The following is a 12,591-nucleotide window of genomic DNA, read 5'->3' as shown; positions in this document are numbered from 1 at the left end:
AGCGGGAAGTGAAGTGCCTGATTTAACTGAGCGGACTTCAACAAATCCAGTTTAGCGGGAAGTGTAGTGCCTGATTTACCTGAGCGGACTTCAACAAATCCAGTTTAGCGGGAAGTGTAGTGCCTGATTTAACTGAGCGGACTTCAACAAATCCAGTTTAGCGGGAAGTGTAGTGCCTGATTTAACTGAGCGGACTTCAACAAATCCAGTTTAGCTGGAAGTGTAGTGCCTGATTTAACTGAGCGGACTTCAACAAATCCAGTTTAGCTGAAAGTATAGTGCCTGATTTAACTGAGCGGACTTCAACAAATCCAGTTTAGCGGGAAGTGTAGTGCCTGATTTAACTGAGCGGACTTCAACAAATCCAGTTTAGCGGGAAGTGTAGTGCCTGATTTAACTGAGCGGACTTCAACAAATCCAGTTTAGCGGGAAGTGTAATGCCTGATTTAACTGAGCGGACTTCAACAAATCCAGTTTAGCGGGAAGTGTAGTGCCTGATTTAACTGAGCGGACTTCAACAAATCCAGTTTAGCGGGAAGTGTAGTGCCTGATTTAACTGAGCGGACTTCAACAAATCCAGTTTAGCGGGAAGTGTAGTGCCTGATTTAACTGAGCGGACTTCACAGGCTTATCTGGAGCCTCGTTTGCATTGAAATCCTAAGGCTTACTGTAACGCTCGCATGCCAGTTTCCTGGGAAGAACCCGTACTGTGTGTCTTTGGGTGAGAATTAAAGAACGTTCTCAAAGGGGGTAGAACTGATGAGCTCCCGGTTGCTAGAAAAACACCATCTCTACTTCTCAACGGCGACCTTTTGATGATGAAATTATGTCGAGAGTTTAGTAAGTATATGAGTTTGAATTTATGAATGAATACATGAGTCAGTTATTGAATGTAATAGATAGGAACAATAGATGGTTTTCGATAATTGTTTGAATGTAGGAAAAGGAAGGGAAGATACAGAAAACAACGGGTGGAAATAGAAGCAGATAAGTAACGCGATAATGTGGACGGATGAGTGAGTTTATGGCTATGGATTTATGAATCAATTAATGACGCAGTGGAAAATGTGATTTTCGATATTTGTATGAATTAAGACAGGAAGGGAGAAGATAACACGAGAGAAAAAATCAGGTATAATGCAAATCTTCTTATTGGTGAAAACAAAGAGTACTTATTTATCAGCAATATGTAACTTTATTTGTAATACTAAGTAAATATTTGGCTGCGATAATCACGATAATTATCCGCACGTAACTCGTGATTGCACAACCAAATTTTCTTCCAGTATTGAAAACCTTACTCGCCGGATTCATCCCTGTTCCTCATCTGCTAGCTGGCAGGGGCAGACGACTCGGCACGGTACCAGCAGTTTCCGCCCTCAAAGTCGAGTGCCGCTCGATCTGCAAAACAAGCGACACGCACGTTTCAGGTGTATTTCTCTTTCTCAGCTATAAAGAAAAAAGGGACGTACTACTTTTAGCGGAATCATTTTAGCCTCGTTCAGGGAAACCCGAGATAAATGTGCGTAAGGTGTCGTCCCAGATAAGCCTGTTCAGTCCGCACATGCTAAGGTACGACATTTTCCACTTTTATGGAAGTTTTTTGTTAAAAGGAGGTCTTTCCTTAGCAAACATCCAGTTTAGACGGAAAACGGCGTTCCTGACTAGCATGTAAAAACTACAGAGGCTAATTGGGGATGCCATTTTACGCACATGCATTAAGCCCAGCTTTATCAGCACGAGGTTCATATGACAATTATGGTATATAGCATAATTATACATGTATGAGTCAAAATTTGTGGATTTGTACATGATCGTAAAGTAGATCGTTCCAGACTAGCCTGTGCAGTCTGCACAAGCTAATAAGGGACGACACTTATCTCTTTGATGCGATTTATCCTTTAAAGTTAGTCTCTTCTCTACTCAAATCCAGTTTAGGCGGAAGGTGTCGTCCTTGATTAATCTGTTCGGACGTCACAGGCTAATATGGGACGACACTTGAGGCACGTGCATTAAGCCCGGTTTTCCAATAACTATAGCTCATATAGCTCGCAAACACAAACTCGACACCTGTAAACTTTATAAGCAGGAATTTCGCACTTGAACCCTTGAATGAATAAGCAAGCTTAAATTTCACTAATCCGTTGGTACAAACAACGCTGACTCGCCAATACGCCCGAACGATATTAAAGAACTCAATATCCGTATACCCGGCATGTAATTCATCTTTTAAACGCCTCTTGTTTCAGATCCGAAAATATGTCTGAAATTAACAATTATGATTTGCAAAAAGTGTTATCAGGAAATAAATAAAGATGCATGTGTTTGAAATACAATTCAGTGCAGTAGGTGATATTGTTTGTTTCATTGCGAAGCATTCAACAATCAAACTCTGCGCGATTTATTATGACACATCGACAAATTATTGTCTAGCTAAAACTGATGTTTTCACAACTTTGAAACACTTAGACGCGCCATATACATTTAATGTACTTTGCGTTATCTCGGCGAACATAAACGAAAATGAGAAAGCTGTTCCTTGAAAATGCTCCATATCCGAGAAAATTGCTCCTTGCATATCCTAACTTCCGTTTCACTGATGCGATGTCGCCGCTACTTCCTGTCTAGGAATCGGCGACCAGGAAGTAGTCTTAAAAAACAATTTAAATATATTTATTCAAGTTTTGAATTTGTAATCTAATGGACCTCACAAGTATTTTAAAACTCAGTCCAGTTATCAGGCTTATAAATACAAATATAATGCATAATTAACCGAACTTAACTTTTTTTTTATTTTCCCTGTTGCACAAAATTATTTTTTACTGCGCTTCAGTATGCAGACAGTATTTGTATGTCACACACATGTAATTTACTGAAATATTTCTATGAATGTCCGGAACAACTTTTACAACATAAGAATATGCTCACGTTTTGTTTCGAAATAACACACCTTTTTTTTAAAGGCGGGTCGTTATAGAAATCGATATGTTCATTAAAAAAAACACAGTTTATTTGTTAATATTCAGGGTCATGTTATACCGGAAGTTAAAAGCTGTGATCGGCATACCTTCATCGGTCACGTGGGATGTTTATCGGACCCAGCTCCATCTGTATTCCTGAAAAGGGATGCAACTCACGCTTGTTAAACGCGCTCTTACAAAATTTCCGATTTAGTACCGTTTTTAAAGATATGTTCGTACCAATTTTGATATAATGAGCACGGATAATATTTGTGCTTTTCCATAGATTTTAATCTGTGCATTATCCGATAACATTTTAATTATTTCAAACCTAGGAATGTTCAGGCTGTACAAATAACGAAGGAACGAATGTCCCGGCTCAAAATATTGTGAAAACAAACAGTGTTTCCGGCTTGTCAAAATACCGTAGGAACGAACGTCCGGGTTGTCAAAATAAAGTAGGAAGAAACGGTCGGTTATCAAAATAATTTATGAACGAATGGCGCGCTGTCAAAATAATGTAGCGAGGGGACCAATATCCGGACCCGGGCGATGTAAGATATAAACATAGAACAGACATAGAAACCATCCCACAATTGATCTTCGTTCCGCCTTATACTGGTCTTAAAGCATGTAAGTATATCCTTGTCCAATATGAGCATGTGCAGTTTATGCAGGCTAAACAGGGACGACACTTTTCGCTTTAATGGAATTTATCGTTCAAATGAAGTCTCTGCTTATCGGAAATTCAGTGTAAGCGGAATATGTTGTCCCTGATTATTTTATGCGGACTGCGCAGGCTAATATGGGATGACACTTTACGCACATGCATTAAGCCCTGTATTCCAGAACGTGACATACATATTCATAATTCATTGCATAGTATATATTACAATATAACCGGCACCTTTCGGCAGTCTGCACATCGTATTTTCACTCACTCCTCAGTTCGAGATGTCACTAAAGTTGCACAACTGCACATGCGACATGGCATCTAAATCATACAAATGCTATAGTCACTACCTGTTCCAAGGCTCTGTTTCTCAAAATACTTAAGTCCCTTTTAAGAATAACCTGATTAAGACGTTAATGCAACTGATTTATAACCCAGTTGTCCCAGAACGAGGCTCGTGGTATAAAAGTCTTATATTGATGCATGCAGTTATTCGGCTTAGTTTTCAAGTAATATCTTTTCCATATTACATAAATAGTGACTTGTATAAACACCTATCTCTGTACGCTGGATGCCCATTATTTTTAATAACATGTTTGTTTATATTTGCGTTGAAGATCGCCTGAATAGATTTACATAATTTTTTTATGTCATTAAACGAAATCTGAAATAGTCCATTAATACTCAAAATACCAGGGGAAAATACTCCAAATAAATTTTATTGAAATTATTGGCGTTTGCTCCTTGCACTGATCCATTTCAAGCGAATCTAAACCGCAATCATCGGAGTATTCCGGCCTTAAACATTGTCTTGACTTATGCGACACCTTAGATATGCCTATGCACGAAACTAGGACGAAACTGTAAGCTGACAAGGCCCAAAATCATTTAAACATCCATTAGGTGGTTTGAATGATGTATATACCCTACATGTCGTAGCTGTATGAAATGTTGAATATATATATATATATATATATATATATATATATATATATATATATATATATATATATATATATATATATATATGCCTCAATTGCATTGATGGAGTTTAGTTTAAACCTTTTTATTTTAGCTCGATTGCATCGAAAGCCTAAGGCTTATATAAACGCTCTCGAGTCCGTTTCCTGGACCTAGAACCAGTACTGGGTTTCATTGGGTGAGATCTAAAGAACGCTCCCACGGTAGGGATCGAACCCGTGACCTCCCGATCGCTAGGCGGACAGCACGAGGTCACGCGTTCGATCCCTACCGTGGGAGCGTTCTTTAAATCTCCCCCAAAGACACCTAGTACTGGTGTGATTAAGTTTGTGGGTGAACCCGCTTAAACTGACGTCATTTTTTTTACCCGGGAAGAATATTAGTATTTCGTTTACAAAATAAGTCATTCGCGGCAATGTTGTGATTTTTCAAGATACGAAGAAATGGAGGCAAGTATTTGTTTGTTCATGGTCGTAGTGTAATTCAAGTTTTCGTTTGAAATGTGATAATTCTATTGCTTTAATAACATGAACCGTTTGAACTAAAAGTAACACAAACTGTTGCAGTTTACCCCAATAGCGTTAAGTAAACTACTGTGCGCTATCCAAATTTAAATCAATTATTAGTGTTATGTAATGCGTTATTAAACGGTATTATTTATGTATATTTTAAATCAACGTTTTCTGTAAATTAACCCTAAAAGCTCAAGCATGTAGTTTGCAATTATATAATGTGCATATAGTTTGTAATATTATTCAGTTTAAGCATTTTATCCGATGCACATTTGCAAACAACTGAATTTATATATGAGATCGGCAGTGCAAAAAACGCATGCATGAACATGTTAAATGCTAAGATCGGCGTTGTTTTCCAAAAAAAAGTATGAGTAGGTTATTTGACCTCCGTGATGTGACTTAGTACTATTACAAGGAAGAAAATTAAAATTCATATAAATATAAATGAGCCTCGTTCTGGAAGAACGGAGCGTAATGCGTGAGGTAAAGTGTCGACCAAACGGAGCGTAATGCGTGAGGTAAAGTGTCGACCAGATTAGCATGTAAACTTCAGAAGTCCGCAGAGTACGAAAAGACACTTTCCGACTACACTGAAATTTCGTTTAGAGGACTTCATTTAAATTTAAAAAAAAATCAATAAAGCAGAAAGTGCCGTCCCTTAGAAGCCCGTGCTGACTGCATAAGTTAATCCGGGACGAGCCTTTCTGCACATGGATTAAGCCTCATTTTCCCAGGCCGAGTCTCGTTGAAATGTCGGCCTACTTCGTTTTTTAAACCTCATAGTAAGTTTAGAATTCTTATCAGAATACAATGATTACATACATCTTGAGATGCTGGAACTGCGTGATAGATACAGTATATATATGACCAGACCGATACAGTATATATATATGACCTGACCGATACAGACTATATATGACCTGACCGATACAGTATATATATGACCAGACCGATACAGTCTATATATGACCTGACACGAGTAATATACAACCAACCGCAAATCGTAGTTATCTATCACACAGTTCCATTGTGGAAGCGATCTTTAAATCTCCCCAAAACTATCAAGTACTGATTTTTCTCAGGAAACGGACTCAAAAGCGTTTCCATACGAGTTACGATGCTAAAATAAACACGTTTAAACTTACCGCAGCCTGTTAGAGATATGTCACGCGGATGTTCATATCCTTTTTAACAACTCACGAACCTCTTGCTAATTTTAAATTTTATTGAAAATATGGCTTTGTCAGGTATGTGTATCCCACATTTAATAGACCGCCAACCGCGATGTCTCTCAGACATGTCACGCCAATGTTCGAGTCTATTTTCAGATTTAAAATAAACGAACATTATCGCATAGTTTAAATTTATATAAAAATGACAATATTTTGTAGTGAATGTCAATGCTCAGTAATGATGTTGCAGATTTAGAGCTACGACTGATAGATGGTCAGCGTGACGTCACCTGTGACAAGATCCAACGTGGTCGCGTATAGGCACGACTGACCGGAAATGACGACGAGTTTTGTACTGTGTGTGACGACACCGACACTGACTCGAAGGCTGCTGTCGACTGCAGATCGTATACGGAACTAGCATGAGTGGGTTACTGTTAACGGATTACTATTCGCCAGCATCGAATTTCGTTTAATAAAATGACCTAACGTGGGCAACCTAATTCTCGAATTTCCGTTTTTGTAGAAACAAAAAATAACTTGCGTCGTTTTTCGATGTGATTGTGTCAAATCGTCGCTTAATTGCTATAGTGCTCTATCTCCATTTTTTTTTAAATTAGCTTTTTATATCGCTGTGTTCGTGAGAACGAGATCTTTAATATGATGTAATCCTGCGAATGCTGTACTGCACCATATCCGGGACTTAGAGCAAAGAAGAATTTACGCTCAGATTAGTCTATCAATTGCCAGAATTTACACCACGTGACTAAGTTTCATTTCAGAACTGTAATGATCAATCTCCATGACGTTCAATGAATAAATGTCCAGATCCGTAACCGACAAAATGCTCTATGTCCCGATAGAGCAGTTCAGCATTAACGATTTTTTGTAAAATTTTTACCAGAATGCTCTATCTCCATATAACAATTGCAAATAACATTAACATATAATTGACTTAAGTTAATATTTAATTATATTCATATTCTCCGTTTGCTGATAAACATTCCGGTATATTTTTTCCACATACGTGCATAAATAAGTGAGAAAATAAAGGTTAAACCTTTACATGTGTTTTTCTCTAAAAAATGAAAAAGGTAGTTAGAGCACTATAGCAATCAAGCGACGAAATTCGTGGATCAGTAAACCTACAAAATCATAAAAAAATAATACCCCACAAATAAAAATGATCCTACAGTATTTCCTGTTAATAAACCCAGTAAACCGAAATTAATTCGAATACGCATGTTAGTTATGGATAACAATGGTTGTATTGTTATGTTAATGATTAAAGACCATGTCCATCGAAACTAATTAACTTTTAGTGTCTATCTACACGAATTTCCTAGATAGCTTTTAAGTAACACGATTCATTATGTATAGAGTCGCAAGCGCTCAGTGAGAGTGGAATACAGGAGCCACGCTCTGGGAAAACGGGGCTTAATGCATGTGCTTAAAGTGTCGTCCCAGATTAGCCTGTGCAGTCCGCAGAGGCTTATCAGGGATGACACTGTACGCCTAACCACTTGCCAAGAATATAATCTTTTAAACGAAAAATACAATAAAAATCAAACGGGTCGTCCCTGATAAGCCTGTGCGGACTGCAAAGTATAATCTAGAACGACACTTTACGCACTTGCATTAAGCCCTGTTTTCTTAGAACGAGGCTGGCATACTTCTCTGTAGTCTTGGCACGAGTTCAGTGTACTTATTTGGTTCACTTCCGAGGCATAATGAGCAAGCGCTTGTACAGAAACTATAAACCGTAGTTTGGCCTTTATAACAAGTCACTTTTTCGCTGGTGAAACATAAATTTAAATCGCTGGTTACAAATAAGTTAACGGTTTTCAATGGTTATTCATAAATTCTAATCAAACCTATTATAATTGTAAGTTTCCTTGTCAAAACATGTCAAGACAAATAAACAAGCAGTATATGTTGTAATAAAGCCATGACATACTAAGCACATGGACCTTTAAGAATAAGAATACATACACTTTATAGTATGCATATAACTTTTTCTTAAATGTCCTTGTGTTACTAAGTGGAGCTGAATTCTAGCCAACTTCGTCGTTGTTTTGCCCTCGTTTGTTTTTTCAAGGCACATGCTACGCGTTTGGTAACGCTATATTCAGACAAGGCTCTGGTGACGTCATGTTGTGGCGCGTTCATTGCCATGGAAACGAGACGAATCTGAGTCAATGCTGGTCACGTTGTATTGAACCGGAAGCGGTATAGTGCGGTCATAGTCAGGACGTCAGCACGTCATGTGTTGAGTGGGTTGTCAATGTGCGTGTGTGTGTGTGTTTCGAAGTTTATGCGGGTCTTCCGCACCGCACCAGAGGCTGCATTATGTGAAGACCCGGAGTGAGTCTTAGCACGCCTATCTAATTTACTAACTAGACTCACGAATGTTTGGACGAATTATAGCTACAGTATCCCGCTATTGAGTTGTTGCTGGCATATTTTACATTTGGAGTGGTATTGTGTGTGTTTCGGGGGGAGGGCGCGTAAACCAACCATTGCGCTAACCGGACAACCGCGATGGAATTGTTAAGTGCCAGATAAAATATATATGCGAGCCGGGTTATAATATATCCTTTCAAAGACTCGTATTATCAACGTTGCCCGTCTCAAATTGTGTGGAATGACGTCAATATTGTTCGTCACGTCGTTATTATATTATCTCATTTTCCAGTTAAAAAATGTTAGAATTTAGCAGTTACCGCATAACATAAAACTAGCAATAAAATATCCTCTTAAATAGTATTGCAAATGTACTCGTATACATGTAAATGTTTGTTGGAGCGCAACCTGTGGGCAAACAATATTTATTCAAAACATAGACAAAAACTTTGCACGTTTTTTTCTGATGGACCGCTCAGTGAGTCTGTTGTATCTAGCACGCCGATTCCGAAAATGAGATGCTTAAACAACGTTAAATTTTAAAATACAACACCAATACAATGTTCTCATGAAATGCGAATGGAATCGATTCATAGGGAACCAATTGATGAAATGTTGAAACGCATCACATCGAAAACAAACACTGAACTTATACATATATTTATTACATGTGTTTGTTATATATTGCACTAATTTCAATTCATCAATTATTTCTTTGCAATAACGATTTTATTTCGCATTTATAAAAAACTAGTTATAATTATTATGCATAATTATATTATGATATTGTTGTGTTAGTTTAAACATGGTTCTCTCTACTTGACGTTTATAATTTATTGAGACAATCGAGTTTATTGATTTTTTTAAAGTAAATTGTATAAATAGTCTGTTCGCCCGTCTCAAGGCAGCACGTGTCAGGAAGATCTAGTGCAATTGAACCAAGAGGTCGAGTGGCGGGCAGTGTGCGACGACGGATTCTGCGCGCGGGAAGCGACTGTCGTCTGGCGGATGCTGGGCTTCCAGGGCTGGTATTATTACATCTTAAAAATACATCATCTTAAGATGTATGTAATCCTTTTACTCTGATCAGAATTCTAAACATATTCTGAGGCTTACAAAAAGGATGTAGGCCGACATAACAACGAGTCTCGGGCTGGGAAAATAGGGCTTAATCCATTTTAGGAAAGTGTCGTCCCTTAATATCATCTGCGGACTTCACAGGCTGACCAGGGTGACACTTTTATCAAAACGAAGTCCTTTTGTATTAATAGAGAATATATGGTTGGTTCCGAGATGGAAAAAGTTTATCCGGTGAGGTGATAGAAAAAAAAATAGGGCGAGCTTTAGCAGTCCGCACAATCTAATCAGGGACGGCAATTTCAGCTTTATCGTTTTGTTTGCTTAAATGAAGTCTTCTTAACGGAAATCTAGTGTAGTCGGAAAGTGTCGCCCCTTACCATCATCTGCGGACTTCACAGGCTCACCAGGGCGACTCTTTTTCCAGAACGAGGCTAATGTGTATTAATATGTTTTTACTTTTCGCCGTTTTAACAGTATTAAGTCACATCACTGAGGTCAAATAACTTTCGCATACTTTTTAGAGCAAGCATAGACGATATAAGCACTTAACATGTACATGTATGCGTATTTTGCACTGCCGATCTGTGCACACTTTTCATCAGATCAAATTTTATGCCTAAATTTAAACTAAATACTTTTATAACATATATCATGCAAAAATATAACTATAACAAATATTGTGTTGTTGCATGACCTCAACGTGATGTAAAATAGCATTTTAAATATGTTAAATAATATTGTTTATAATAACATTGTAATAACCTATATACAAACTACATGCTCTAGCTCTTAGGTTTAATTTAAAGGAACCATTGATTAAAAAAGTACATAAATAATACATTTTTATTACGCATTACATAAAAGCCATTGATTTCGATGTTGACATCGCAAACTTTACTATACGCTATTGAGTAAAACTGAACTATTTTGTTATACGTTCACTTCAGACGGTTAATGCTATTAAAGTAATAGAATTTACACGTTTCAAACGGAAACTTTCATAACACTACGATCATGAACAAACAAATACTTACATCTATTTCTTCGTACGTCATTTTATCCCGAAGATCACAACAATGCCGCAAATATTTGTTTTGTTCACAAAACACTAAAAAACTTCCCGGGTAAATTAATGACGACAGTTAAAGCGGGTTTTTCCGATAACCGTTATCAATGCCATATATATATTTTAATCTATATTTCATATAGTTGTAATTGTTACTACATGTAGGGTATACAATTCATACATCACTCCTAATGGATGTTTTAATCATGTGAGCCTTGTTCTAGAACAACTGGGCTTAATGTATGTGCTTAAAATTTCGACCCAGATTTGACAGTGCAGTCCGCACATGCTGATCAGGGACGACACTCTCCGCCTACACTGGCTTATCGTTTAGAACAGACCTCATGTAAATGATAAATACCAAAAAACAGCGGAAAGTATGACCCCTGATTGGCCTACGCGGACGGCAAATGTTAATCAGGGATGGTACTTTACGCTCATGAATTAAGCCCAGTTTTCCCAGCATGCAACTCATATTTACCAAAAAGTCTAACTTTATTATTTTAACGTTAATCCGAAGATTGGCTGTGCGCACAGCCCGTGCGTACCCAGCGTCAACTGTTATTTCGACATGACCGACTGTTGCTATGACTTCTAAAGTCAGGGGTGTGTGGAAGGACCATCACGAGGACGCGGGTAAGTTGTATCTTTAGCTGAGACTTAATATAATATAATGCTCATCAATGAACCACTCTGTCATCCCTGGTAAGCCTATGCGGACTATACAGGCTAATATATGATAAAATTAGGCACACAATTTAAGCACAGTTTTCTCAGAACACGGTTCATATTTACCAAATAGTATAATTTTAGCGGGCAATACGGAGATCGATTGTTCTCAAATACAGTGCCTACCTAGTGTCAACTGTTCCTTCGACGCGATCGACTGTTGCTTAGACTTGACCGACCCCTAATTCAGGGGGCATTCCCGTGGGTGTGGAAATACCACAGAGGGCACTATTCAATAAGCCGAGTTCTGGAAAAACTGGGATTTGCTTTAGAGGTTTAAGATGTGGTTTGTTTCGTTTAAAGGAAGTTTCTTCTTTGCGATAATCCAGTTAATGCGGAAATTGTTCTTCCTGATAAGCATTTGAGGATCACACATTGCCCACATGCAATAAGTCCGGTCTTTCCATGATTGGACGCCAACCAGAAGGGTTTGTCTTAACGCAATAGTGTTATTATCATGAATTTTTTGATTTGCATCATGTCTCTGGGCTATAATTGAATAAGTAGGGATATGGGTTTATATCTTCTTTGTCTGAACTTTTAAGCAAATGTGTCCGTATGTAGGTCAGAAAATAATCCAGTATGTACATGTATATATTTAAGATGGGTTTAAATTGGACCTTCAAAAGTATAATCTCAATTAGTTTCTATTTGTTGATTCATATTAGTAAGTCCTGTTAGATGTTTTATAGTAATTGATTCAATATTTTCTGGACATAGAAGATCGGCACAAGTTTTATGTCAATAATAAAATAGTGTTCAATATATTTATACCTTAGAACTGATATTACTTGATATATACATGTATATTATACGTAAAGACTATGTTTACAATCCGACGCGTATCGTTCTTCAAGCCCTGCTCAATTTACAGGTCGACGCGTATCGTACTTCAAACCCTACTCTGTTTACAATTCGACTCGTATCGTACTTCAACCCCTACTCTGTTTACAGGTCGACTCGTACAGGGCTCGAATTTAACTTTTTTTTCTACTTGCAAAAAATTGCGAGC

This window comes from Dreissena polymorpha, unplaced genomic scaffold (genome assembly GCF_020536995.1).
Source record: "Dreissena polymorpha isolate Duluth1 unplaced genomic scaffold, UMN_Dpol_1.0 chrUn039, whole genome shotgun sequence".
NCBI lineage: Eukaryota > Metazoa > Mollusca > Bivalvia > Myida > Dreissenidae > Dreissena > Dreissena polymorpha.
Note: the sequence above shows the minus strand (reverse complement) of the source record.